General features: G+C 45.2%; 1 non-coding gene across 1 annotated transcript; it reads right to left on the minus strand.

The window, feature by feature from the left end:
* Positions 1 to 6,450: 6,450 nt before the first annotated feature.
* On the minus strand, positions 6,451 to 6,555 carry LOC116272031. The gene has a single exon (XR_004180754.1). It is a non-coding gene; the product is annotated as a U6 spliceosomal RNA (small nuclear RNA).
* Between the last annotated feature and the right edge of the window lie 11,136 nt (positions 6,556 to 17,691).

The raw sequence follows: 17,691 nt of genomic DNA on the forward strand, positions 1-17,691 counted from the left end.
GTCAGGCTGGTCTGGAACTCCTGACCTCAAGTGATTCACCCACCCTGGCCTCCCAAAGTGCTGGGATTACAGGCATGAGCCACCATGCCCAGCCCCACCTAATTTTTAAATTTTTGTAGAGATGGGGGCTTGCTATGTTGCCCAGGCTGGTTTCAAACTCCAGACCTCAAGCAATCCTCCCACCTTGGCTTCTCAAAGTGCTGGGATTATAGGCGTGAGCTATCATACCCAGACAACTTTATTTTTTGTGTGTGTGAATATTCAGTTTTCCCACCACCATTTGTTGAAAAGATCACCATCTATTTTCAGAACATTTCACCACCCCAAAAAGAAATGCCCTACTCATTAGCAGTTATTCCCTATTCCCTTCACTCCACTTCCCATTCCCTCCCACGCCCTGGAAACCATGAATTTACTTTCCGTCTATATAGATTTGCCAATTACGGACATTGCCTATAAACGGAATCATATAACACTGTGATCTTTTGTGACTAGCTTCTTTCACTTAACATGATGTTTTCAAGGTTCACAAGAGCTAAAAAGGATTTTTTCAGGTCACCTAATCTAACCCTGTTTTCAATATCACACAGTACCTTGGTAATAGAATCCATACAAGGGTCCGTTCTGTGTTTTCTTCCTTAATAACCATGACCCTAGAAACATGTCAACACACAGGAGGAATGGCAAGTTCTCACTGCACAAGAACTGCACTCTAAGCCTCTCCTTCAAAGTTTTATGTCTGGCCTTACATGGTGCCACTTGACTAGACCACTATTTCCCCATATTACCTATTGTTCAAATCCTACCCTTTCCTCTCACCAGACCCCACCTCCCCCAGGAAGCCATCTGGAGAGCCTATTTGGGTATACTTCTCTATTTTCTGAAATCCTATAGTAAATAATTACTCTTTAATCCATGTGAGGCCACATGGGATTAGGAATCCAATTTCTAACTATAAAAGCCTTCCTCCAGTTGAGAATGACGAATCTCTACTTTAATGGGAGGTGAACACTGAAAGGCTTCAGAAATCTCAGTTTGATATATCTGGACATGTTTTGGATCACCTCTTCTACACAAGGAAATCAGCTGATCACTGATTTGTCAGCCTGCTGGACAGAGTAGTGGCAAAAGTCAGCTTTGGAATCCAACAGACCGGGGTTCAAATGCTGCTTTTCCTATATATTGAGACCTCAGGCAAGTTAACTAACTTGTCTCATGGTCCCTATCTTGTCCTACCATCCACCTTTGTCGCTGGATAATTGCCTAATGCTTCTTGCTGGACTAAAAGCTCCCTGATGGCAAGAATCAAGCCTTCTTCTTCTGGGTTTTTCACAGTTCCCAGAGATCTCTTAATAGGGCCCTAGAAATGCCCCTGCTATTATGGGTCTCAATTCTTTCTGTGTGTGTGTCTGTGTGAGAGACAAAGTGTCGCTCTGTTGCCCAGGCTGGAGTGCAATGGCACAATCTCGGCTCACTGTAACCTCTGCCTCCCAGGTTCAAGCGATTCTCCTGCCTCAGCCTCCTAAGTAGCTGGGATTACAGGCATGCACCACCACACCCTGCTAATTTTGTTTCGTATTTTTAGTAAAGATGGGGTTTTGGCATGTTGGCCAGGCTGGTCTCGAACTCCTGACCTCAGATGATCTACCTGCCTCGGCTTCCCAAAGTGCTGGGATTACAGGTGTGAGCCACCATGTCCGGCCTCAATTCTTTGAATCTGCAATTCTCAAAGCAGAGTCCCTGGCCCAGTGATAGAGAGTAAGAGTTTCTAAAAGAATAAAAAATGCATCAAAAATATGTATATTCTCTTCAGTTCTTACAGGCAAGTGTATTACATGGGAATTCATTTTTATAAGGAACTAGGAACATAATATGTGAGTTATTGAGGGTTAATAAACCTTGGCATTAATAAAATTAGTGCGTTAGAAGAGTTTACTGAGAATATTCATTTTCTATTCTGTAAAGAAGGGTGACCATTATCCATCACCAAACAATACAGCAAAACTCCTATGTATGCACCCAGGCTAAGAGCTGGAATTCCAATTCTCAGGAAGGGCGTTTTGTTATTAGTGCAGAAGACATTTGTTGTGTGCTTTTTTTCAGCTACTCAGCACTTTGTGAACACCCTTCCTATGCTTGGTTATTTCCTTCTCAGAAGACCCACCTCCCCAAGATTGAAACTGGAATTTACAGCAATTGATTATGGGGAGATGGTAAAGTGATGTTCAGCTACTTCATATCCCTTAATAAATTCCTCTTCTATTATAGACAAGCCTGCTAGAGCAGGTTCTGGTGTTTGCAACCATGACCCTTGGTGGCTGCAATACAGCGTCGGCACTCTCTTGGTTTTAAACTGCTTCTATTCTGTTAATTTACATTACTTACAAAATTACTTTTAGGAGTTTCTGTTGATTGTTGTGCTGAGTATTTGCTGCATTACCACTTTGGTTAGTTTTCTCTTCTCCTTTAATCCTTTGTTACTACCAAATTCTTTCCCACTGCAAAGTGGGAGTGAAGGGACTCAGTGGGCCACAAAGTCTTTTGCTCCCCTGAATTGGGCCACAGTCCAAAGGGCTTGGAAACCACAACTCGGAGTAAATGTTTCCTAGGAATTCAGCTCCACTTCCTCCCTCCTGGGTCACTTCAGTGAAAGCATCTCAAGGGGCGGCACAGATACTCCACAGGGGGGCACCCCTGCACCCACCCTCTCTGGGCAGCTCCCATCCCAGCAGCATCATCGCTGGTCAGAATTCAGCAGATGCCTCTGCAGGTATCAGCTGGGCGCCACAGCTCGAGTTGCAGGTGCAGACAGTTTAGAGCTTGCGTGGGCTGTGGCAAATGCCTTCTGGGTTGGGAGGAAGGTTTTTGTTGGCTCAAATACGCACAGCCTGCACATTCAGGAAAATCAGTTTAAACCAAACTGAGGCTAAGTGATCCCCAGACACCTGGGTGGAGAAAGCGATGTTTCCAGATTTTTCGGGCAGGAAAGCTGTTATTATTTCGCCATGCCCCACCTAGCCCTCTGGCAAGTTCAGTCTGACAAGAAGCGGACATGTGTGATGTGGGTCCAACAAAGATGGTGACCACCCAGCCTCAGCAGCATGCCAGCCAGAGTAAGGGCAGGTATCATCAGAGATGAACCAGAAAGACTCGAGGAGAGAAGAGGAGCACCAGGAACTTCTGTCAACTTCAACTTTCCCTTGAAAGAGGTGGGATTCCTTCAGTGTACCATCTGGTAATACAAAGGAAGGTTATATATTGTTGTGGCCTGGATTTTGTTTTGCTTTAATGTGGGCAAAGTTACTAAGAAAAGGTGTTGCCAAAATTGACATCCCAGGTTTATATCACCCCATGGAGCAGCTCAAAGGTGTCACAGAATGGTTGGGCATTTGGAGCATAGCATAGGCAGACTTTTATTGGTGACTCTGCTCATATCTTTTCTTTTTTTTTTTGAGATGGAGTTTTGCTCCGTCACCCAGGCTGCAGTGCAGTGACACCATCTTGGCTCACTGCAACCTTCACCTCCCAGGTTCAAGCTATTCTCCTGCCTCAGCCTCCCAAGTAGCTACAGGGACTATAGGCGCTCGCCACCACACCCAGCTAATGTTTTGTATTTTTAGTAGAGACAGGGTTTCGCCATGTTGCCCAGGCTGGTCTCAGGCAATCCTGGCTGGTGTCCTGAACTCAGGCAACCCACCTGTCTTGGCCTCCCGTAGTGCTGGGATTACAGGAGTGAGCCACTGCACCTGGCCTTGCTCACATGGGCTTTCAGCCAGATTATGGGCTCTTTCAAGTCAAGGTTTCCCTTTTGTGCTCCTGGGTATCCTTTATGGCACCAGTCCAGGGCCCTGCAGGTGGTAATCCACTGTTATCTACTGTTGGGAACCAGTCCACTGATTATCTATTGTCGGGAGAAGAGAAATATAAAACAGGGTCTTGGACAACATTTGCATCCGTACCACCCCATACAGCAGGGCCAAGGTCAGAGTCTGCTTTTGAGACTCCTAACCCAGTGCTTTCCTTTACAGATTTCATGTACTGGTCCTCAGTGTGATATTGGAGGACATGAAATTGATGGTTTCTTTAAAAACAATGTGGCCGGTGTCCCTAGTTTAAATGTGGAATAATGGAGTTTTTATTGTGGTAAAGTGTGCCAGAGAACTGCTCATACTTCTGTTGGTGATCTTTGCTTGCTGCCTCTGGCTACAGGGAAAGTATAACGCATAACAATAAAAATAGTTGCCAACATCAATTAAGTACTGACTCTGTCCTGGGTAAGTCCTTGACCCATCCTTACTCAGCGCCTGGGACAGCATGGGCATGTCTCCCCTGTAAACCAGAAAAAGATGCTGCCTCATGGCCCAGCCTGAGTTCAGGGCTGTGTTCAAAGAATCAGCAGTTAAGTAGAAAAAAGTTAATTGGAAGCAATCCAAACCTTCACTGCAGTCTCTAGAGAAAATACCAAAAGGGAAGTGCATTCTTAGCACAAAGCAAAAGTCTTAAATTTTTTCTTTCCCATCTCTGCTGTTCTAGGTGTCTATTTCCAGCAGAGCAACTGCCCCAGCAGCAGTGTGTCCCCAACATCCGTATGCGAATCCTCCCACCTGGTTCTTCACTCCCGCACCTCCCTCGCCTCTGGCATCTACTCATCCCTCCTCTGCCAGCCTCTCTCTGGCCTCTTCATTGGGAATTCCAATATTGGCTCCATTTGTCCACAGCTTTTTCATCACTGAATGACCTCAATCTGCATAATAATGGAGGGAGAACAGCCAAGAAGGCTCTGCCAGAAGTGTCCTTATGAGGAAATTACTTAGAAGGCTCCAAAAGCACAGACTTTTGTTTTTGTTTTTCGTTTTTTTTTTTTTTTTTTTTTTTTGGAGACAGGGTCTCGCTCTGATCACCAAGTCTGGAGTGCAGTGGCATGATCACAGGTCACTGCAGCCTCAATCTCCCGGGCTCAGGTGAGCCTTCTGCCTCGGTTTCCTGAGTAGCTGGGACTACAGGTGCACACCACTGCACCCAGCTAATTTTTGAAACGGTGTTTTGGCATGTTGTCCAGGCTGGTCTTGAACTCCTAGGCTCAAGTGATCTGCCTGCCTTGGCCTCCCCAAAGTGTTAGGATTATAGGCATGAGCCACCACGTCTGGCTGCAAAGAGGTTTTTAATACTCGTATGTTGATGGTTTTATTCCCTGTACACTCAATTTATAGATTAGAAAACTGGGGTTTAATAATACTAGTACCAGGCCAGGCTGAATGGCTCATGCCTGTAATCCCAGCACTTTGGGAGGCCGAGGCAGGTGGATCACCTGAGGTCAGGAGTTTGAGAACAGCCTGGACAACATGGTGAAACCCTGTCTCTACTAAAAATACAAAAATTAGCCAGGTGTAGTGATGCACACATGTAGTCCCAGTTACTCGGGGGGTTGAGGCAGAAAAATAGCTTGAACTCGGGAGATGGAGGTTACAGTGAGCTGAGGTTGCACCGAGCCGAGATTGCACCATTGCACTCTAGCCTAGGTGACAGAGTGAGACTCCATCTCAAAAAATAATAATAATAATACTAGTAAATACTTATACTATTATAATAATAATAATTATTATTACCAGCTAGATACTGTCCTATATTGTACAAATGCTAACTTGTTTAATTTCACAATGACCATACTAGGTAGGTGCTATTATATCCTTTTCACAGATCACAGGTTCAGGGGCACAAATCTAGTAAGTGGCAGGGTTGGAATTCAAATTGAGGTTTGTCTGACTCCAGAGACCCAGCTCTTAACGACAGTGTTCCTTGCCTTTGGGTCCTATTTCTGTAGCCATCTATGAAGCAAGTAGCTTTTGGAAGTCTAAATAGAAAGAGAAGGAACCAGATAGAAGGATTTAGCAAAGGAACAAATCTAGCATTAAATTCCACCACCAGCCATGCTATTAGACATCAGGTAATTATTAAAATATAAACATGGTTGGGGGGAACATGCTAGGTCTCTAAATAAGACCAATTTACTTGTGAAGGAATAGCTAAAAAATCCAGTGACTTTCTAATCCACTGCAAATGATTTAATCAATAAAACACAATTACTTTTCAAATAATCTTTGAAAGTTCCAAGGAGTCTTGAGGTGTTTAATTGCTATTTAACCAGATAGCAGCAGTTGAGTTACACAGATATCTATTTCATATAAAATGCTCTTTGCAGATGGAACACTCTGTCGAATTTTCCATTAGAAAGACATATTTTCAGGGCAGACACAAGGGTTTTAGGTTACAAATTAATTTCGTTTCTCTGTTGTTCTCTAGGCAGGGCAAGGGGAGGGTGGAATGGCTGATGCAGACATCCACAGCTCTTTCCTTGTTAACTCGGGAGCACGATGGTCCTCCTTGTCAATAATAAGCAATGGATACAAAATCAGAATCGCTGCGGTAGGAATCTGTGGGCCTTTTTCTTTTTTAAATATGAAATGCTTCATGAATTTTCGTGTCATTCCTTGTGCGGAGGCCATGCTGATCGCCTCTGTATCATTCCAATTTTGGTATATTTGCTGCTGAAGTCAACACAGGAATCCCTGTGCTAATCAGCCAGCCCCCCAGGTAATTTTTATGCACACGGTAGTCTGAGAAGTACTGTTCTAGCCTACTTTTTAAAATCTTTGGTAAACTGTAGTTCAGTGTTTCTTAAACTGTAGTACACCTATAACCTGAAGATCTCGTTAACATGCAGATGCTGATTCGGTGGGTCTGGAATGGGGCCTGATAGTTGGCATTTCCAACAAGCTCTCAAGAGATGCTGATCTGCTGGTCCCAGCACCAAGTAGCAAAGTGTGTGGTCAGGGTATTTGTCTGGTTGGGGAGGAATGGGAAGGAGCTCAACAGCCCTAATCATGATTCCTAGCACCAGCACTTGAAACTGTGTGATCTTGGGTAAGTCACTCTAGCCCTTGAAGCCAGCTTCATCAGCTATAAAAGGGTACGAAGTAACACTCTCCACTTTATAAGGCTGTTCTGATGGCTACATGCCTATACTTTATACAGTACTTGGCATGTAGAAGACACTGAAATACAAGCTGTGGTTGCTGTTGTTTTTGAGGGAAGGAAGAAACTAGTAAGTGCTTAATAATGGTCAGTTGTTTTGTTATTATTTATAGAGGGTTGCTGTGTGGTATATTAGGCACTGTGCCAAATATTACACTATTATTATTTACTCTTCTCAAAGACTCTATGTCTCTATGTATTATTTCTTCTGTTTAACAGATTAGGAAGCCTAAGCTCAGAGAGGTTTAGTAACTTGGTCATAGTCACAAAGATAGTAAAAGGCAGAGCTAGGGATGAATTTAGGTATTCCTGCCCAAGATTTTTTTTTTTTTTTTTTTTTTTTTTTTTTTTAAAGACAGGGGCTTGCTCTGTTGCCCAGGCCAGAGTGCTGGATTACCATGGTTAAAATCACAGCTCAATCTAGCCTCCACCTCCTAAGTTCAAGTGATCCTCCTGCCTCAGCCTCCAGAGTAGCTGGGGTCACAGGTGCATGCCATGACGCCTGGCTAATTTTTTAAAAATCTTTTATAAACATAGGCTCTCATTATGTTCCCCAGGCTGGTCTCAAACTCCTGGCTCAAGTGATTCTCCCACCACAGCCTCCTAAAGTGTTGAGATTACAGGCATGAGCGATATACCTGGATAACTGCCCAAGCTCTTCACGGCCCAGACTGAAGCCTGGTTCTGTCCATGTCCACCTGAGTCTAGGAAAGGTGGTGAGCTGGTACCTGATGACCCCACAACATGGCACAGTACAGGACCAGGGGGTGCAGAGGTAGAGAATGGGCAGCGGCAGACAGAAGCCTCCAGGAAGGATTGCCAAGGAGCAGAGAAAAATCAGGCCCAAGAGAAGGGGCAGGACCAGGTTCCAAAAGGATTTAGACACCCAGCAAGCAATCAGGAATAGAGCCTAAAGTGATGAGGACTGTGTCTTCTTTGCTTCTGTTTCCCAGTGCTTAGTACAATGTTGACCACAGTGCTGCCTCATAAAGATGTAGCAGTTGAATTAATGAATTATTGAAATAATGGATTAATTCATATTTTGAGGGTAGCAACTGATTTGAAATTGGTAGGCAGGATGTTTTGGAGTGGGAGAGAGATGTTCAGCTCTGGACTTTTCTTTTTTAAAAGAGTGAGCTGTTCAAAATAGAAGAACAACTGGAATATTTCTCTTGGAGTGCTGCCAGTGCACACAATGCCTCCTTTTCTTCCCAGGTCAGAAGGCATTTTTGGGCCCAGCCCCTCGGCATGTGTGTGCAGCCTGCAGCCTGTCCGACATACTTACCCACTTGTGCTCTGGGGCACAAAGGCCTCCCACCTGCCAAGCCCAACACAAATGCCTCCTTCACCACAGTCCTCTGGTGTGTGTGGGTTCAGCTGCTGCTGAGAGTCCCCCTCCAGGGCAAAAGTGAGGCTCCGGTGGCTCCAGTCCCTCCACTACTGCTCAGAGAAAGAGACCACAATGCTTTCTCAACCATCGAGTCCCCTTCACTGGCCACGAGGCATGAAGTTCAATAGCCCAGTAACTTGAGGAAAGAAGAAAAGGGACCCTCTTCTTTTCAAAGACCAGCCTCAGCAGATTGTGTGCAATCATCTATTTATCAGAAATTCTTGTTCAGGCACGGGGCTAGGTTCTGTGGACTCATGGACGAATAAGACAGGGTTCTTTTCTTTAAGGAACTCACAGTCCAAAATGGGAGGCAGATACCTAAACAAGGACCCATGTAGTGTTAGAGAGGTGTGGCTGGAGCATCTCAGAGGATCAGAAAAGCAACACAGATGTGGTATTTTTGAGCTGCCGTTGAAGGATGAGTGAAAATTCAGCAGGCAGATGGGAGAAGCAGTTCTCTAGCGAGAGATGAAAACATGTATGGTGGGCTTGAAGAATGACCAGCAATCCTGGTCTAGAGTGCAGGGTCAGGGAAGTGGATGGGGGAAGACAGGGGCTGGAAGTCAGCTCATTTTATTTTCTAGAATAGGAAACCATCAAAGGTTCTTAAGCAGGGAGGAACAAGATGAAAGCTGGGTTTTGGATACAAATCTGACTGCAATGAGGGGCGTATGTCCCTAGATACCGGCCTATTAGTAGGCATTCAATAGATATTTACAGAATGAACAACTGATTTCAAGAGGGAAATAGCAAGTCTGGTAAGCAGTCTGGCCAGACTTAATACCTTTCCCTAAATGCCCCTTTTATTTATTTATTTTCTTATAAGAGAACAGAAGCTTTTCTTCTCCTGTACTGAACCATTACAAATGTATATAATCTGCAATTGCAGGCATAATTACATAATGTCTTATATGGTTGGCAGTTTCATGAGTGTTGGCTTTGTCTTCCTGACTGACTTTCGGCTCCGTGACAGCTGGGGCAATGCCTTTTGTGCTCTCTCAGTATTGCCCAAAAGCAAAAGCATCTATCATGTGCTGGGAACACAGTAGGCTCCAGGTAAGCAGAACATGAAACAGACTCAAGGAGCACAAGAGCTGGACAGGCTCCTGCAATTACTGAGTTCAACTCTCTCATTTCCCTGATGGGGAGACTGGGAGAAAGACAAATATATGCACTATGTGGAAATGTGTGCACGTTCCTACTACTGGGCTCTTGCATTTCACAGCAGGGACCTGGGCTCAGTCAAGATTTTCAGGTGCAAACACCAAAGGTCCAGACACAGACTGAAATTAACCAGTGACGAACCTGGCTAACAGCAGGGTAAATAGAACACCAACACACCAACAACACAGGCACAGAAGGATGTCTCACATACATGAGTGGTATTCAGCACCCACTGCTTATTAAATTATGAAAAAACCATAGCCTGAGACTAGACCAGACAGAGGCAGGAAAGCACAAAGATTAAGAGTGTGGGCTTTGGAGTGTGTGGATCTGGGTCTGAATCCCAGCTCTGCCACTTACTAGTGTGTGTTTAGGTTCCCTAACTGTGCCCACCACCTCTACCGCCAGCCAGCCCAGTGTCCAAATAGGTAACACAAGAAAAAAAAAGTTTCCTCCCTATAGGATTACACAGATGAATTGGGATGAGGCATGTAAAATGCTTATCACAGTGCCTGCAGTGGGGATTGAAAGGTGACTAACGAGAGAGAAAGCAAGGAAGAAAGCACTTGGCACCTGATAGGATTCACTGATCCTCCAACCTTCGGTTACTGAGCACTTACTTTATTTATTTAATTTATTTATTTTATTTTATTTTTTTCAGACAGAGTTTTGTTCTTGTTGCCCAGGCTAGAGAGCGATGGCATGATCTCAGCTCACCGCAACCTCTGCCTCCCGGGTTCAAGTGATTCTCCTGCCTCAGTCTACCAAGTAGCTGGGATTACAGGCATATACCACCGTGCCTGGCTAATTTTGTATTTTTATTAGAGATGGGGTTTCTCCATGTTGGTCAGGCTGGTTTCGAACTCCTGACCTCAAGTGATCTGCCTGCCTTGGCCTCCCAAAGTGCTGGGATTACAGGTGTGAGCCATCACGCCCGGCCTGTTTATTTATCTTTTGAAAGGAGGTCTCACTCTGTTGCCCAGGCTGGAGTCCAGTGGTGTGATCTCGGCTCATTGCAACCTCCTGAGCACTTACCTTAGACCAGGCATTGGATAGGAAGGAGAGGGGGCTGGGCCCAGTGGCTCACGCCTGTAATTCCAGCATTTTGGGAGGCCGAGGCAGGCAGATCACGAGGTCAGGAGACTGAGACCATCCTGGCTAACACAATGAAACCCCGTCTCTACTAAAAATACGAAAAATTATCCGGGCGTGGTGGCGGGCACCTGTAGTCCCAGCTACTCAGGAGGCTGAGGCAGAAGAATGGCGTGAACCTGGGAGGCGGAGCTTGCAGTGAGCTGAGATCCGGCCACTGCAGTCCGGGGGGGGTGACAGAGCGAGACTCCGTCTAAAAAAAAAGGAAGGAGTGGGGGGGGGGGAGGGGGGAGGGATTGCATTGGGAGTTATACCTGATGTAAATGACGAGTTGATGGGTGCAGCAGACTAACATGGCACAAGTATACATATGTAACAAACCTGCATGTTATGCACATGTACCCTACAACTTAAAGTATAATAATAATAAATAAATTAAAAAAAAAAAATAAAAAAAAATAAAAAAAAAAAAAAAAAAAAAAAAAAAAAAAGGAAGGAGAGGGAGGTGTCGATAACTCCAGGGTTTCAAGCCTGGGTAACTAGAGAGTGACAGGGACAACAATGAAGTTTAAAAAAAAAACCAGGAGAGACAAGACATTTCAGAGTAGGATGACGGAGCTTTCAGCCTTGTGGCACATTGAGTGTGCTCAAGGAGGGGTTCACCCATAAAAAGGGGTTCATTCAGAGACAGTGGTCCAACAGATAGTTGGAAAGGTAGGCCTGGGACAAGGGAGAAACCTGAAGCTTAGAGATGTAGATTCAAGAACCATCCATTTCTGTGTGATCACCACATGGTTGGGGATGGCGGGTGGTGAGAAGCAAGAGCCAGCAGAGGAGTCTGAGGAGCACCCCTGAAGACAGTCATGCATGAGGAACAGATAAGAAGGAAGAGCCAGGGTGGGGTGCAGCTCAGAAACCCAAAGGGGGTCAGTTTTGAGAAGACTATTCTATGGTGTCAGATGCTATGGAACTTGAAGACCGTGTGAGGCTCGGGCTTAGTTTCAACAGAGCAAGAGGCAGGCGTCAAGGGTTGACAAGATGGTTGAAGCAGCAGATGGGCTACCCTTTGGCTGTTTTCCAGTGCAATTCAGGAGAGAAAGGAACAGTAGCTCCAGGGAGGGACAAGGTGAGCTCTGAGCATGTTTGCAGGCCTAAGGGAAGAAGCTGAGGGAGAAGAATGGACTTCTAGATGCAAGACACAGGAGGTGGCATAGGAATCGACATTTACTCCAGGCACTGTACTAAATAAAAGATGCAACACATGTTGAATTTACTCATTACCACTCCTTAGGAGCTAGGTGCTTTTATTATTTTATGTCATACTTTACAACGAGAAGACTAGGCAAAGAGAAGGTGCCTATAGACTGAGCGCCCTCTAAAATCTTATGTTGAAATCCTAACCCCCAATGTGATGGTATTGCTTTGGGCAGATAAAGCAGACGAATGGGGCTAATGTCCTTATAAAAAAAGTCCCGAGAGTGCTCCCTGGCCTCTTCCACCAAGTGAGGAACCCGAAGAAGACGACAGTCTATGAACCAGTGAGAGGGTTCTCCCCCAGATGTGGAATCTGCCAGCACTTGGACCCAGGACTTCCAGGCTCCAGAACTGTGGGAAGTAAAATGTATTAACATTTATGAGCCACCCAGTCTATGGTAGTTTGTAATAGCGGCCCAAATGGACTAAGACAGAGGTGAAATAGTTTATCCAGGTTAGCAGTAGGAGAATCTAAGATTTGAAGCCAAAAGCTCTGGCTTAAGAGTCCAAGGCTTTTACCCAAATGGCCAGTTTGCTAGAGTTTCTGGAGGTGGGACGGGAAGGCTTTCAAGGTTTCGCTTTGGCGAGGCAGAGGAGAGCAGAGATGGAGAAAAACAGCAAGGTGGGAACGAGGAAGTTTAAGCCACATGATCTCCATCTTCTCAGGTAGGAAGAGGCCGAGAGCTGAGACTGAGGGCTGTGTGAATGAACTTGGGAGCTTGAGAAATGTAGATGAGGTCTGCAATTCAGTGAGGATACTGGGATAAGAGGCAGCTGACACACATAGAGGATGCCAAGTAGCAGCTGAAGTCAAAGGGCACGGATTTAATGGATCCAGCAGTCCCAAAGCAGGGTCAGAGAAATGGGCCGACAAAGGTCAAAGGAGTTGAGAGAGGGAGATTGTAGGGCACAAAGAAGGGCATGATAGTTGGCATAATAAGGAGGGACGGTATTTTCAACATTATGTCATCCATACCAACAAGTGCAAAGGTGAGGACAGGGCGAGCAGCCATGATGTGTTAGAGCTGAGGTTTGCTGACCAGCCCCCGACCCAAAGACACCTAATTACAAAGGTGCCCAAAAGCACCCACCGCCCATCCCAAACTAAGTCTTCTTGGCTCATAACTCTGCTGCCCAATACCGTAGCCACTAACTACATGTTAGTTAACTAACTGCTGAGCACTTGAAATGTAGCTAGTCTGAACTAAAATGTGCTGTAAGTGTAAAGTACACTTGAATTTCAAAGACTGAATATGAAAAAACGATTGTAAAATTTCTCTTTTTTTGGTACGGATCACATGGCGAAATGATAATATTTTGGATATATTGGGTTAAATAAAATATATTAAAATTAATTTCACCTGTTTTCTTTTTATTTTCTTTAATGTACTCCTAGAAAAGTTAAAATGTATCTCAAATTCTTTTTCTTTTTTTCTTTTTTTTGAGACAGGCTCTCATTCTGTCGCTCAGGCTGGAGGGCAATGGCGCAATCCCAGCTCACTGTAACCTCTGCTTCCCAGGTTCAAGCGATTCTCCAGCCTCAGCCTCCCAAGTAGCTGGGACTACAGGCACACACCACCACGTCTGGTTAATTTTTGTATTTTTTGGTAGAGACAGGGTTTCAGCATGTTGGCCAGGCTGGTCTTGATCTCCTGACCTCAAGTGATCTGCCCACCTTGGCCTCCCAAAGTACTGGGATTACAGGCATGAGCCACCGCGCCCGAACCTTCAAATTCTATTTCTATTGTCAAGAGCGGGTCCGTATACCAAATTTGGGCTAAATGAATGTTTTAGGCCCATTTAACCAAAGGAGTTAATCTGAATAGCAACAGAACTGATAAGTTTTGATTTGTTGGACATGGGAACGGAGTGCCAGGGAGTTGTGACCTGAATTAAGAAAGAGGTCCTCACTGGGGTACCAGAAGCAGATTTTTATGAGGTGCCACTGACTGGGGCAAGAAAAGGGCCAAACATCCAAAATGAGACCAAATGTCAACAAAGCCCACAAGCCTTCCAGTGATGACAAGGGTGACCCTGGACCTGCTTCCAAGCCAGGATTCTCCCCTTCAGTGTTCTAGCTCTGCACTGGGCCTTACGTTCCCCTGCTCCTGTCTGCCCCCTCCACTGACCTCAGGTGACCTCCAAACCACCTCGCCCCACCCTGTCCTCTTCACTTGCTCCCTCCCACCAGTCTCTTTAAGACACTAAGCCCAACAACCTCAGGCATTCCAAAAAGCCTTTCCCAACCAGCCAACACTGGGGCCGATTACCCGCCCCCTTGCCAACAGCTTCCCCTTTCAGGAGATCCCTGCCAACAATTAAGAAAGGAGGCAATATGATACAGCGCGACCAGTATGGCTTGTGAGCCAGGAAATCCAGATCCTAACTCAGATTTGTCCAATTTATACTGTGTGAGTTTAAGGCGTATCACAACTTCTCTGGGCCTCAGCTGCTTATCTGCTACCTACTAATACTGTCCTAAGTCTACAGACTTGCCAGAGGGTTCAATGAGATAATGGGAGTACAAGAGCTTTGCTAAAGAAGTGATACCCAAATGAAAGGGAATATTGTAATCTAGAGAGGGAAGTAGGAGAAGAGATGTGAAAAAGGAAAAGGAGGGTGCAGGAAGGAGGTGTCACTTGCAAAGACAAGGTGTGAATCCCCTCCGCTGTGCTAAGAGGGGCTGACCTTTGCTACGGCAGCAGGGCACCCCCACCTCCCCAAGAGCCAGCACAGGCCAAAGCCTTCCTATCAGACAACACCACATACCTGGCTTCAGGAATTTTCCTGCAGCTGAATAAATAAAAGTGATTCCAGGGAAAATGTCCTAAACAAAACCTGAATGCAGCTGTTAAGGAACTGCTTGAGATTTTTTTTTTCTTTTTTGAGACGGAGTCCCGCTTTGTCATCCAGGCTGAAGTGAAATGGCATGATCTCGGCTCACTGCAACCTCTGCCTCCCGGGTTCAAGCAATTCTCCTGCTTCAGCCTCCCAAGTAGCTGGGATTACAGGCACCTGCCACCACGCCCGGCTAATTTTTTTTTTGTATTTTTAGTAGAGACGGGGTTTTGCCATGTCGGCCAGGCCGGTCTTGAACTCCTGACTTAAGGTGGTCCACCTGCCTCAGCCTCCCAAAGTGCTGGGCGTACAGGTGTGAGCCACCGTGCCCGGCCCTGCTTGAGATTTTAATGTTACACAGCATTGAAAGGAGTATTTTAAGCTCCATTGTGAAAGTTACAACTCATCCAAGGTTCACTGGCCCTCTGAACCCTCCTGCAACGTGGTGAAGGAAGGAAAATGCACAATCCAAAGAATGGAAGATGTTAAGCAGGGGTTGATTTCTCTTGACGCTGCAATGGGCTCTGATAACCCAGTACCCGAAAAGCTGCTTTGGACACATTCACATTTTGTTCAACCCTCAGCAGAACCTTTGAAGGAAAGAATTATTATCTCCACTTAATAGAATTGGCAGTTGAGGTTTGGAGGGGCCCAGTGGGGATTCAGGACTAGCTCTTTCTATCTGATAGTGTTTCCCATTACAGACTCTCTCTCTCTCTTTTTTTAAGACAAGGTCCCGTTCTGCAGCCCAGGCTGGAGTTGCAGTGGTGCCATCATGGCTCACTGTGGCCTCAAACTCCTGGCCTCAAGCAATCCTTCTGGCTCAGCCTCCTAAGTAGCTGGGACTACAGGCATGTGCCACCATGCCTGGCTAATTTTTATTTTAATGTTTTGTAGAGACAGGGGTTTCACTATGTTGCCCAGGCTGGTTTCAAACTGCTGGCCTCAAGCGATCCTCCTGCCTCAGCCTCTGAAAGCACTGGGATTACAGGCGTCAGTCACTGCACCCAGACCACAGATTTTCTTTATTCAGACCCAGACATAATATAATGACTTGCAATATGTTCAAGATGGAGTATGAGGGGAAAAAACAGCAGGACAATTGGTAAGCTCCATATTTATTTTAAAAACTTTCTATCCAAATATATCTGGATATGTATCTAGCTCTACGTAAGAATATGTAGTTATATATCATATATATATATATATATATAGTGCCAAACTAGATCAATTTCCTCCAAACTGGTCCATATGCTCTAACCACCAGTTCTTGACAGTTTATAGTTTTTGCCTTTATCTGCTTCCATATTATTTTATTTTTATTATCATTATTTTTTAGACAGGGTCTCTATCCCTGTTGCCCAGGCAGAGGTGCAGTGGCATGATCATAGCTCATTGCCTCTATATATTTCTCAATGTTTGCTGCTAACTAGTATGATATTTATAATGATTTTTAATAAAAAATTTCCCAATAGTGTTCACAGAGCCTTTCAAATTGTAAAGGCCACCCCCTCCAATATACACATCATTTGGAGGAATAGTAATATAATATAATATAACATGATAATACTTCCTTTTCCTCTCCTCCTTTTCCAAATTATTCCTAAAAATTCTCTTTCTATTAGTTTCTGTACCAATTAAACACACGAACACATACACACATTTCACCCTGTCCTTTTTTTAAGTTTAAAAGGTTAATAAAGTAAGGTAGTAAACATCTTACAGTGCAATAAATATTTGCCAAGGATGGGTGTTTTGGTGTCATCCCCAGTAGAGATGCCAGACACCGTAGCTGAGAGCAAACAGGCCCACCCGTCATTCCATCCTTCCAGATGTCCTGGCCTCACCTTCACTTCCTCCAGGTTCCTTCCCAGGCCATCATGCAGGAAGCATCCCATTTGCCCCACCTAACTGCTTCTCAACCCACAATCAAAATTTTCCTGAGGAGCAGGGCACGGTGGCTCACACCTGTAATCTCAGCACTTTGGGAAGCTGAGACAGGTAGATCACAAGGTCAGGAGTTCCAGACCAGCCTGGCCAACATGGTGAAACCCTGTCCCACTAAAAATACAAAAATTAGCCAGACGTCATGGTGCACACCTGCAGTCCCAGCTACTTGGGAGGGAGGCTGAGGTAGGAGAATGGCTTGAATCCGAGAGGCAGGGGTTGCAGTGAGCTGAGATCACAGCACTGCACTCCAGCCTGGGTGACAAAAAGAGACTCTGCAAAAAAAAAAAAAAAAAAAAAAAAAAAAAATTCCTGATGAGTAGTTAAAATTCATTTCCTAATCTGATAAAGGGACTATAATGTGAATAGTTTAGAATTTCCTTTCTCCTCCCCTGTAACGCATTAACATTCTGAGAACATTGTAATAACTCCACAGTAAGCTTATGGCAGAGATTTTGAACAAGCCAATTGGCTGTGGGACCTCAGCCATCACCTGAAGGTCCACTGCTCACCTTCCAGCCAGGTGTGGCCATGGTGGGAATGACTCAAGGCTAGTGTTGCCAGACCTGATTTTTTTTTTTCAAAAGAAGCTAGACATGTGGATTTATGTAAAATCTGATTTTTAAATGTTGACTGAATTCTTCTTTTTTAAAAAATGCTATGCAGGTCAAACAAAACCCAAATGCAAGCCAAATGCCACCCATGTGCCTGCCAGCTAGGCCCTGAAGGCCATCTCAGCATACCTCTCTAGCCTCATCTCCAATTCCTCTGCCCCTCACAAATGCCACTCACACCCCACCGCCTGCCTTAACGCCCCTGTGCCTTTGCTTACCACGTACCTACCCTGTAGGATGCCCTTTTTTGTCTTCTGTATCAGACTGGCAGGTGGCAGGTTGCAGCTTGGCCTCTGCGCCCCAGCAACCAGCATTCACCTCTGCCTGCCCTTTGCTCCTGGTCTCTAGCGCCCCAGGGAA

The sequence above is a fragment of the Papio anubis genome, chromosome 1, assembly GCF_008728515.1.
Source record: "Papio anubis isolate 15944 chromosome 1, Panubis1.0, whole genome shotgun sequence".
Taxonomy (NCBI): Eukaryota; Metazoa; Chordata; class Mammalia; order Primates; family Cercopithecidae; genus Papio; species Papio anubis.